Below are 10,000 nucleotides of genomic sequence, written 5' to 3'. Positions count from 1 at the left end.
GCTTTTTTCGCATCCACGGTTTGCCACCGCACACCAAAATGCCGATCCGGCTGCCTACTTTAGCCAACAGGTGGAGCCAGGCGCGCCGTACTTGCGCGGCACTTCCCACGTCCACCGAAGTCGGTGCCAAGGACCACTTTCGGCGCCGGAGCCGCGTACGAGCCTACTCGAGGCGGAAGAACGAAGCCAGCAAGGGCCTGGCCGCAAGTGCGTTCAATTGTCGGGACGTCCAAGTCCCTCGTTCTTCCGTGCTTCCTCTTTCGGCAAGTCGTTGCGGCACCTTCCCAAAGCGCGCAGACCCGCTAATCGCGACGAGCGCGACGTGGCCGTGCCGCCTTTCCCTCGGCAGCAAGCAAAACGCCTGGCAACGTCGACGCTCCCCTAACCGCGATCTCGCACCGTGTTTCGTGTGGCGAATTCAAAAGCCGGCCGGCGCTGCTGCAACCATTACGGTCGGTACGCATACGCCGCGGAGGGCGGGACGGTCATCGGAGCGTGCGGTTCCTCCATCGAGTACTGCGCACCTCGGCCGTCGCATCGCCGTGCCATGACCGGCCGCGCGTCAACGCGAACCGGTGCCAGCGAGATCCCTCGCCTGCAAGAACCGACCGGCAGCCTCCGTCACCCGAGGACGCGGAGGCGCTTGCCGCGGACGGCGGGACGGTATGCACTGGTGCACAGCGGACCCGTCACATCGCCAGTTCCTTGACCGACCGCCGACGCTTGTGCCGTTCCTCTCGTACTTGGCAGTCGCCGCGCGATTGTCGGGTCTCGTTCTTGCACGCTCGAACGGTCGGGAGGGCACTCGGCTGGCGTTTCGGGAACGCGCAGCCTCGCCTTCTACCGACGTAACCACGACTCGCCGTTCGCGCTCCGCCGCTCCTGTTTACAGTACTAGGCGGTCCCGCAGCGGTCGGGTCGCGCATTTCGAGCGCTTCGAGCCACGGTGCAGTGGCGGGTCGAAAGCCGACCTATGAGTGCGTTGCGCCGTTTGTACCCGCGTCCGCCACCTGGCCGACCGTCCAAGGTCGCGGTGTTGGCGTCCGCTGGGCGCAACAATTTGTCACGGGGTGCCGCTCCACATTCAGGCAGCCCCGTGGGGAAAAGCCGACCCCGCGTCCAAACGGGGTCAGCGGCAGAAAGTGTCGGGCGCAGACGCAGCTGAGGCGCTCACCCTTCACAATCCGTTAATGATCCTTCCGCAGGTTCACCTACGGAAACCTTGTTACGACTTTTACTTCCTCTAAATGATCAAGTTTGGTCATCTTTCCAACAGACCGGCGCAACCGAAAGGCCGCGCCGGACATCGGTCCGAAGACCTCACTAAATCATTCAATCGGTAGTAGCGACGGGCGGTGTGTACAAAGGGCAGGGACGTAATCAACGCGAGCTTATGACTCGCGCTTACTGGGAATTCCTCGTTCAAGGGGAACAATTGCAAGCCCCTATCCCAATCACGAAAGAAGTTCCACGGGTTACCCAGTCTTTTCAGACAGGGATAAAGACACGCTGCTTCCTTCAGTGTAGCGCGCGTGCGGCCCCGGACATCTAAGGGCATCACAGACCTGTTATTGCTCTGTTTCGTGCGGCTAGGAGCCGCTTGTCCCTCTAAGAAGGTTGTAAGGTGCTGGGAACCCCGCACCTATTTAATAGGCTAGAGTCTCGTTCGTTATCGGAATTAACCAGACAAATCGCTCCACCAACTAAGAACGGCCATGCACCACCATCCACCGAATCAAGAAAGAGCTCTCAATCTGTCAATCCTCCCAGTGTCCGGGCCGGGTAAGTTTTCCCGTGTTGAGTCAAATTAAGCCGCAGGCTCCACTCCTGGTGGTGCCCTTCCGTCAATTCCTTTAAGTTTCAGCTTTGCAACCATACTTCCCCCGGAACCCAAATACTTTGGTTTCCCGGAAGCTGCCCGCCGAGTCATTTGAGTAACTCAGGCGGATCGCTGGTTGGCATCGTTTATGGTCAGAACTAGGGCGGTATCTGATCGCCTTCGAACCTCTGACTTTCGTTCTTGATCAATGAAAACATTCTTGGCAAATGCTTTCGCAGTAGTTCGTCTTGCGACGGTCCAAGAATTTCACCTCTAGCGCCGCAATACGAATGCCCCCGTCCGTCCCTCTTAATCATTACCTCGTATTCCAAAAACCAACAGAACAGAAACGAGGTCTTGTTCTATTATTCCATGCAAGTTTATTCAGGCGACTCGCCTGCGTTGAGCACTCTAATTTTTTCAAAGTAAAAGCACCGGCCATCTCGAGGCACACAATGAAGTGCACCAAGAAAGAACCGGCATGATGTTCAGTCCGAGCCGTCGCATCGGGTAGATGCACTACTCGTCTGGAACTGAGATCCAACTACGAGCTTTTTAACCGCAGCAGCTTTAGTATACGCTATTGGAGCTGGAATTACCGCGGCTGCTGGCACCAGACTTGCCCTCCAATTGATCCTCGTTAAAGGATTTAGAGTGTACTCATTTCAATTACGGGGCCTCAAAAGAGTCCCGTATTGTTATTTTTCGTCACTACCTCCCCGTGCCGGGAGTGGGTAATTTGCGCGCCTGCTGCCTTCCTTGGATGTGGTAGCCGTTTCTCAGGCTCCCTCTCCGGAATCGAACCCTGATTCTCCGTTACCCGTAACAACCATGGTAAGCAAGTAACCTACCATCGAAAGTTGATAAGGCAGACACTTGAAAGAAACGTCGCCGGCTCGTGGCCATGCGATCAGCACAAAGTTATCCAGAGTCACCACACAATACGGGCCGAAACCCGATCGATCTTGGTCTAATAAAAGCACCCGTTACCCAAAGGGCTCCAGGCTCACTGCATGTATTAGCTCTAGAATTGCCACAGTTATCCAAGTAGGAAGAAACGATCTAAGGAACCATAACTGATTTAATGAGCCATTCGCGGTTTCGCCTTATTTCGGCATGTACTTAGACATGCATGGCTTAATCTTTGAGACAAGCATATGATTACTGGCAGGATCAACCAGGTAATCGTTCGACTGCGCGTCCGTCCTCGCCCTCGGCGGGCCGGACGCAGTCTGTGTGCGGCGGAGGCCACCTTCAGGCGCCCCAACACGCTTATTTTGCACTCCGAGATGACGGCGTTCGAGCTCGCTACGGCACAACCTTCCCGAAAGACGAGTGGGAGCCGTGCGGCAAGAAGCACGTTCATGCTCGCTCTTTTTCGTTGCATCGACTCGGTCGCGCCGTGCGGGTTGCCCAAGCCCGCTGCACTGTCGGTGGACCGGCCGGAACTAGCAACGGAGCCGAGACTGCAAAGCCGCCAGACGACGGGTCACGCCCGCGTCTTCGGCGCTTTCGCATCTGAATCGCCCGAGGACGACACGGAACACACCTCGATATCGTGGTAAAACGGCACCGTCCGACAACCAGCCCCTAACGCATCAAGCGGATGAGGCTGCAGACGACTGCCGTGGATTCCCCTGGAGCAGACCCGAGGACACGCTTGACGAGGCCGAAGCCCGCCGCATATCAGACACCCGGTCGCTTTCGCGTACGCCGCTCACGAGAACCCCCACATAATAGCAGCGATAAGTACCCAGACCTCCTTGGGCCCTAATACGAGCGTACTCGAGAAAATTTCACCGCGGGTGTGCCCCGAAACGTGTGGCATGTTGAGCGTGCCACAAGTCTACGTCGCTCTCAAACCCGCCGAGGTCGTAGAATTTGCGACCCTACTCACGAAATTCCCACCGAGGATACGGCCGCAAACGTACCGCACCTTGGGTAGGCCACGAGTTTGTGCAACACTACGCTGACGGCACAGCACCGAGGTCGTGCGCGCACGCACGGGAAAATTCCGCCGCGGTTTCTGCCGAAAACGTGAGGCACCACGACTCTCCGCAAGTTCGCGTCGACTGCGAAAGACCGAAGTCGTGAACGACGTGTCCGCTACTCGCCGCCGACACGCTGGACACCAAACGTACAACGACTCGACGGCGTCGTAGAGGCCCACGACGCGGTTTTCCTTAACGACGTCTCGGCGTGGCACCGACAGGTTAGAACGGCCGACCAACGTTCCCTGTCCGCCGTTCGGCTCAGTCGAAGGGCTCGGCGACTTCGGCAACGCTGCGAAGCCGCACGGTGACGCACGCCATGTCCCCATTTTTTTTTTTCTTTCTGCGTCTGCCGGGGTGCCCCTATAATAGCAGCGATAAGCACCCAGACCGCCGTGGGTCGCTCGCCCCGGCTGACGTGGTTTTTCGTACTCCTGCGGCGGTCGCCGTCAAGCACGTCCAAATACGCTACTTTCGTGGGCGCATTCACGCTCTTTCGCTTCGCCGGAGTGCCAGCACTCACTCTGCCAAAAACGGCGAACATCCGAGCGGCGGTTCCCACTTTTGCGTCGGCGTCGCAAACCCCGCCCCGGCAGACGAGGTTTGCCGTACTCGTGCGACGGTGGCCGGCGGGCACGTCGAAAGACGCCGATATCGTGCGCGAATTGGCGCACCTTGGCTTCACCGGAGTGCCGCCACTGACTCCTCCAAAAACGGCGAAGATCCGAGCGGCGCTTCCCACTTTCGCATCGGCGTCCCGAACTCCGCCCCGGCTGACGCGGTTTACCGTACTCGTGCGACGGTCGCCGGCGAGCACGTGGAAAGACGCCGATATCGTGCCCGAATCGGCTCCGTTCGGCTTCGCCGGAGTGCCAGCACTGGCTCGGCGAAAGACGACGAACATCCGAGCGACGGTTCTCACTATTGCGTACGCGTCGCAAACCCCGCCCCGGCAGACGCACTTTGCCGTACTCGTGCGACGGTCGCCGGCGAGCACGTAGAAAGACGCCGATATCGTGCCGGAATCGGCCCCGTTTGGCTTCGCCGGAGTGCCAGCACTCACTCGGCCACAAACGGCGAACATCCGAGCGGCGGTTCCCACTTAGCCGTCGGCGTCCCGAACTCCGCCCCGGCAGACGCGGTTGCCGAGCTCGTGCGACTAGCGACCGCGAAGCCGTCTCGCGACGCCGCTTTCGTGCGCGGCTCCCACTGCGACCTGGGTCACCCGAGGTCGACGAGCAAAAAAGAATGTCGAAAAAAATTTTTTTTTTTTTTGCGTCTGCCGGGGTGCCCCTATAATAGCAGCGATAAGCACCCAGACCGCCATGGGTCGCTCGCCCCGGCTGACGTGGTTTTTCGTTTTCCTGCGGTGGTCGTCGTCAAGCACGTCCAAACACGCCACTTTCGTGGGCGCATTCGCGCTCTTTCGCTTCGCCGGAGTGCCAGCACTCACTCTGCCAAAAACGGCGAACATCCGAGCGGCGGTTCCCACTTTTGCGTCGGCGTCGCAAACCCCGCCCCGGCAGACGAGGTTTGCCGTACTCGTGCGACGGTGGCCGGCGGGCACGTCGAAAGACGCCGATATCGTGCGCGAATTGGCGCACCTTGGCTTCACCGGAGTGCCGCCACTGACTCCTCCAAAAACGGCGAAGATCCGAGCGGCGCTTCCCACTTTCGCATCGGCGTCCCGAACTCCGCCCCGGCTGACGCGGTTTACCGTACTCGTGCGACGGTCGCCGGCGAGCACGTGGAAAGACGCCGATATCGTGCCCGAATCGGCTCCGTTCGGCTTCGCCGGATTGCCAGCACTGGCTCGGCGAAAGACGACGAACATCCGAGCGACGGTTCTCACTATTGCGTACGCGTCGCAAACCCCGCCCCGGCAGACGCACTTTGCCGTACTCGTGCGACGGTCGCCGGCGAGCACGTAGAAAGACGCCGATATCGTGCCGGAATCGGCCCCGTTTGGCTTCGCCAGAGTGCCAGCACTCACTCGGCCACAAACGGCGAACATCCGAGCGGCGGTTCCCACTTAGCCGTCGGCGTCCCGAACTCCGCCCCGGCAGACGCGGTTGCCGAGCTCGTGCGACTAGCGACCGCGAAGCCGTCTCGCGACGCCGCTTTCGTGCGCGGCTCCCACTGCGACCTGGGTCACCCGAGGTCGACGAGCAAAAAAGAATGTCGAAAAAAATTTTTTTTTTTTTTTTGCGTCTGCCGGGGTGCCCCTATAATAGCAGCGATAAGCACCCAGACCGCCATGGGTCGCTCGCCCCGGCTGACGTGGTTTTTCGTTTTCCTGCGGTGGTCGTCGTCAAGCACGTCCAAACACGCCACTTTCGTGGGCGCATTCGCGCTCTTTCGCTTCGCCGGAGTGCCAGCACTCACTCTGCCAAAAACGGCGAACATCCTAGTGGCGGTTCCCACTTTTGCGTCGGCGTCGCCAACCCCGCCCCGGCATACGCGGTTTGCCGTACTCGTGCGGCGGTGGCCGGCGGGCACGTCGAAAGACACCGATATCGTGCGCGAGTCGATGCTTCTTGGTCTCGCAGGAGGGCCGCCACTCACTCCTGCAAAAACGGCGAAGATCCGAGCGGCGCTTCCCACTTTTTCGTCGGCGTCGCAAACCTCGCCCCGGCAGACGCGCTTTGCCGTACTCGTGCGACGGTCGCCGGCGAGCACGTCGAAATACGCCGATATCGTGCCCGAATCGGCCCCGTTTCGCTTCGCCGGAGTGCCAGCACTCGCTCGGCCAAAGACGACGAACATCCGAGCGACGGTTCCCACTATTGCGTACGCGTCGCGAACCCCGCCCCGGCAGACGCGGTTTGCCGTACTCGTGCGGCGGTGGCCGGCGGGCACGTCGAAAGACGCCGATATCGTGCACGAATTGGCGCTCCTTGGCTTCACCGGAGTGCCAGCACTCACTCGGCCAAAAACGGCGAACATCCGAGCAGCGGTACCCACTTAGCCGTCGGCATCCCGAACTCCGCGCCGGCTGACGCGGTTGCCGAGCTCGTGCGACTAGCGACCGCGAACGCGTCTCGCGACGCCGCTTTCGTGCGCGGCTCCCATTGCGACCTGGGTTACCCGAGCTCGACCAGCAAAAAAGAAGGTCGAAAATTTTTTTTTTTTCTGCGTCTGCCGGGGTGCCCCTATAATAGCAGCGATAAGCACCCAGACCGCCGTGTGTCGCTCGCCCCGGCTGACGTGGTTTTTCGTACTCCTGCAGCGGTCGCCGTCACGCACGTCCAAATACGCCACTTTCGTGGGCGCATTCGCGCTCTTTCGCGTCGCCGGAGTGCCAGCACTCACTCTGCCAAAAACGGCCAACATCCGAGCGGCGGTTCCCACTTTTGCGTCGGCGTCGTAAACCCCGCCCCGGCAGACGCGGTTTGCCCTACTCGTGCGACGGTCGCCGGCGAGCGCGTCGAAAGACGCCGATATCGTGCGCTAATTGGCGCTCCTTGGCTTCTCCGGAGTGCCGCCACTCACTCCTCCAAAAACGGCGAAGATCCGAGCGGCGTTCTCCACTTTCGCATCGGCGTCCCGAACTCCGCCCGGGCTGACGCGGTTTACCGTACTCGTGCGACGGTCGCCGGCGGGCACGTCGAAAGACGCCGATATCGTGCCGTAATCGGCCCCGTTTGGCTTCGCCCGTGTGCCAGCACTCACTCGGCCAAAAACGGCGAACATCCGAGCAGCGTTTCCCACTTTCGCATCGGCGTCCCGAAGCCCGCCCCGGCAGACGCGGTTTGCCCTACTCGAGCGACGGTCGCCGGCGATCACGTCGAAAGGCGCCGAATTCGTGCACGAATCGATGCTTCTTGGTCTCGCAGGAGGGCCGCCACTCACTCCTGCAAAAACGGCGAAGATCCGAGTTGCGCTTCCCACTTTTTCGTCGGCGTCCCGAACTACGCCCCGGCTGACGCGGTTTACCGTACTCGTGCGACGGTCGCCGGCGGGCACTTCAAAATACGCCGATTTCGTGGGCGCATTCACGCTGTTTCGCTTCCCCGGAGTGCCAACACTCACTCTGCCGAAAGCGGCGATCATCCGAGCGGCGGTTCCCACTTTTGCGTCGGCTTCGCAAACGGCGCCCCGGCAGACGCGCTCGTGCGACGTACTCGTGCGACGGTCGCCGGCGAGCACGTCGAAAGACGCCGATATCGTGCTCGAATCGACCCCGTTTCGCTTCGCCGGAGTGCTGCCAGTCACGGCGCAGAAAACGGCGAACAAGTGTTTTTTTTTTTTTTTCCTAGAATTTGTGTTATAGAAGGCACATTTGATATCGGACGATAATTTTCAACTTTATCACGCGCACCGATTTTCGTGTAGAGGTTTGCAAGTTTATGGGAATTTCTCCACTTGGAATAATGCGATTTAGTAGTACTACGAGAACTTCATGGATGTACTCAAGGGTACGGGGCAAGTCAGTTACGTCAACACCTGCAGATTTTTTACACTTCAAACTGAAAATTGTTGGTTGTGAGTCCTCGTGTGATATTAAAGGCCGATTCGCTAACACATAGAACAAAGAAAGAAAGGAAGAAAAAACGCCCGCGCTCGCTCAAGAAACCTGGGTTCGCAACAAGTGGCAACAACAAGCAACCGAGCGAGTGCGCCAAAACCCGTGGCGGCCGAACAAACGCGAAGTCCCAACCGCGTCAGCCGGGGCGGCACGGGACAGGAAAAATCACTTCAGCCGGGGCGGCGGGGCACCGAATAAACCTCGTCACCTCGTCGCAGGATAAAAGAGGAAACAAAAAGTCTAAACAGCGTCTGCTGGAGCGAATGCGTAATAAAACAACAACAACAACAAAAAAAAAAACACCCGCGCTCAAGAAGTCTGCAATCACCACAAAAGGCGACTGTGACCGAGCAGCGTCAGCCGGGGCCGTGCGGAAACGGAAAAACCGCGACTACCGGGGCGTCGAGGCACCGAAAAATCCACTTCAGCCGCGGCGAAAAAAAAAAACAAAAAGAAAGACGGAGGGAGGGGGGGAACCACGTCTGCCGGGGCGAAGGAAAAAAAAAAAACGCGTCTGCCGGGGCGAGCCCGGGTGCGGCACCACCGGGAAAACTGTGGCAAACAGACATGGCGATCGAGTGAGTGGGCCGCCAGCCAGGCTCAGCCAAAAAGTGCAAAGTCCGAACTGCGTCAGCCGGGGCGGCAAAAACCACGTCAGCCGGGGCGGCGCAAAAAACCGCGTCTGCCGGGGCGGCACGAAACCGCGTCAGCCGGGGCGGCGCGAAAACTGCGTCAGCCGGGGCGAAAGAAAAAAAAAAAAAAACGCGTCTGCCGGGGCGAGCCCGGGTGCGGCACCACCGGGAAAACTGTGGCAAACAGACATGGCGATCGAGTGAGTGGGCCGCCAGCCAGGCACAGCCGAAAAGTGCAAAGTCCGAACCGTGTCAGCCGGGGCGGCAAAAAACCGCGTCAGCCGGGGCGGCGCAAAAAACCGCGTCTGCCGGGGCGGCACGAAACCGCGTCAGCCGGGGCGGCGCGAAAACTGCGTCAGCCGGGGCGAGCCCGGGTGCGGCACCACCGGGAAAACTGTGGCAAACAGACATGGCGATCGAGTGAGTGGGCCGCCAGCCAGGCTCAGCCAAAAAGTGCCAAGTCCGAACTGCGTCAGCCGGGGCGGCAAAAAACCGCGTCAGCCGGGGCGGCGCAAAAAACCGCGTCTGCCGGGGCGGCGCGAAAACCGCGTCTGCCGGGGCGGCGCGAAAACTGCGTCAGCCGGGGCGAAAGAAAAAAAAAACGCGTCTGCCGGGGCGAGCCCGGGTGCGGCACCACCGGGAAAACTGTGGCAAACAGACATGGCGATCGAGTGAGTGGGCCGCCAGCAAGGCTCAGCCAAAAAGTGCTAAGTCCGAACTGCGTCAGCTGGGGCGGCAAAAAACCGCGTCTGCCGGGGCGGCACGAAACCGCGTCAGCCGGGGCGGCGCGAAAACCGCGTCTGCCGGGGCGGCACGAAACCGCGTCAGCCGGGGCGGCGCGAAAACTGCGTCAGCCGGGGCGAGCCCGGGTGCGGCACCACCGGGAAAACTGTGGCAAACAGACATGGCGATCGAGTGAGTGGGCCGCCAGCCAGGCACAGCCGAAAAGTGCTAAGTCCGAACTGCGTCAGCCGGGGCGGCAAAAACCGCGTCAGCCGGGGCGGCGCGAAAACCGCGTCTGCCGGGGCGG

The 10,000-nt window shown here is 60.3% G+C and overlaps 1 non-coding gene across 1 annotated transcript; it reads right to left on the bottom strand.

Moving 5' to 3' along the window:
• Positions 1–1,188: 1,188 nt before the first annotated feature.
• Positions 1,189–3,003, bottom strand: LOC142794219 (small subunit ribosomal RNA). The gene has a single exon (XR_012892166.1). It is a non-coding gene; the product is annotated as a small subunit ribosomal RNA (ribosomal RNA).
• Between the last annotated feature and the right edge of the window lie 6,997 nt (positions 3,004–10,000).

This window comes from Rhipicephalus microplus, unplaced genomic scaffold (genome assembly GCF_043290135.1).
Source record: "Rhipicephalus microplus isolate Deutch F79 unplaced genomic scaffold, USDA_Rmic scaffold_388, whole genome shotgun sequence".
Classification (NCBI taxonomy): Eukaryota; Metazoa; Arthropoda; class Arachnida; order Ixodida; family Ixodidae; genus Rhipicephalus; species Rhipicephalus microplus.
Note: the sequence above shows the minus strand (reverse complement) of the source record. Positions and strands in the feature narration are given on the sequence as shown.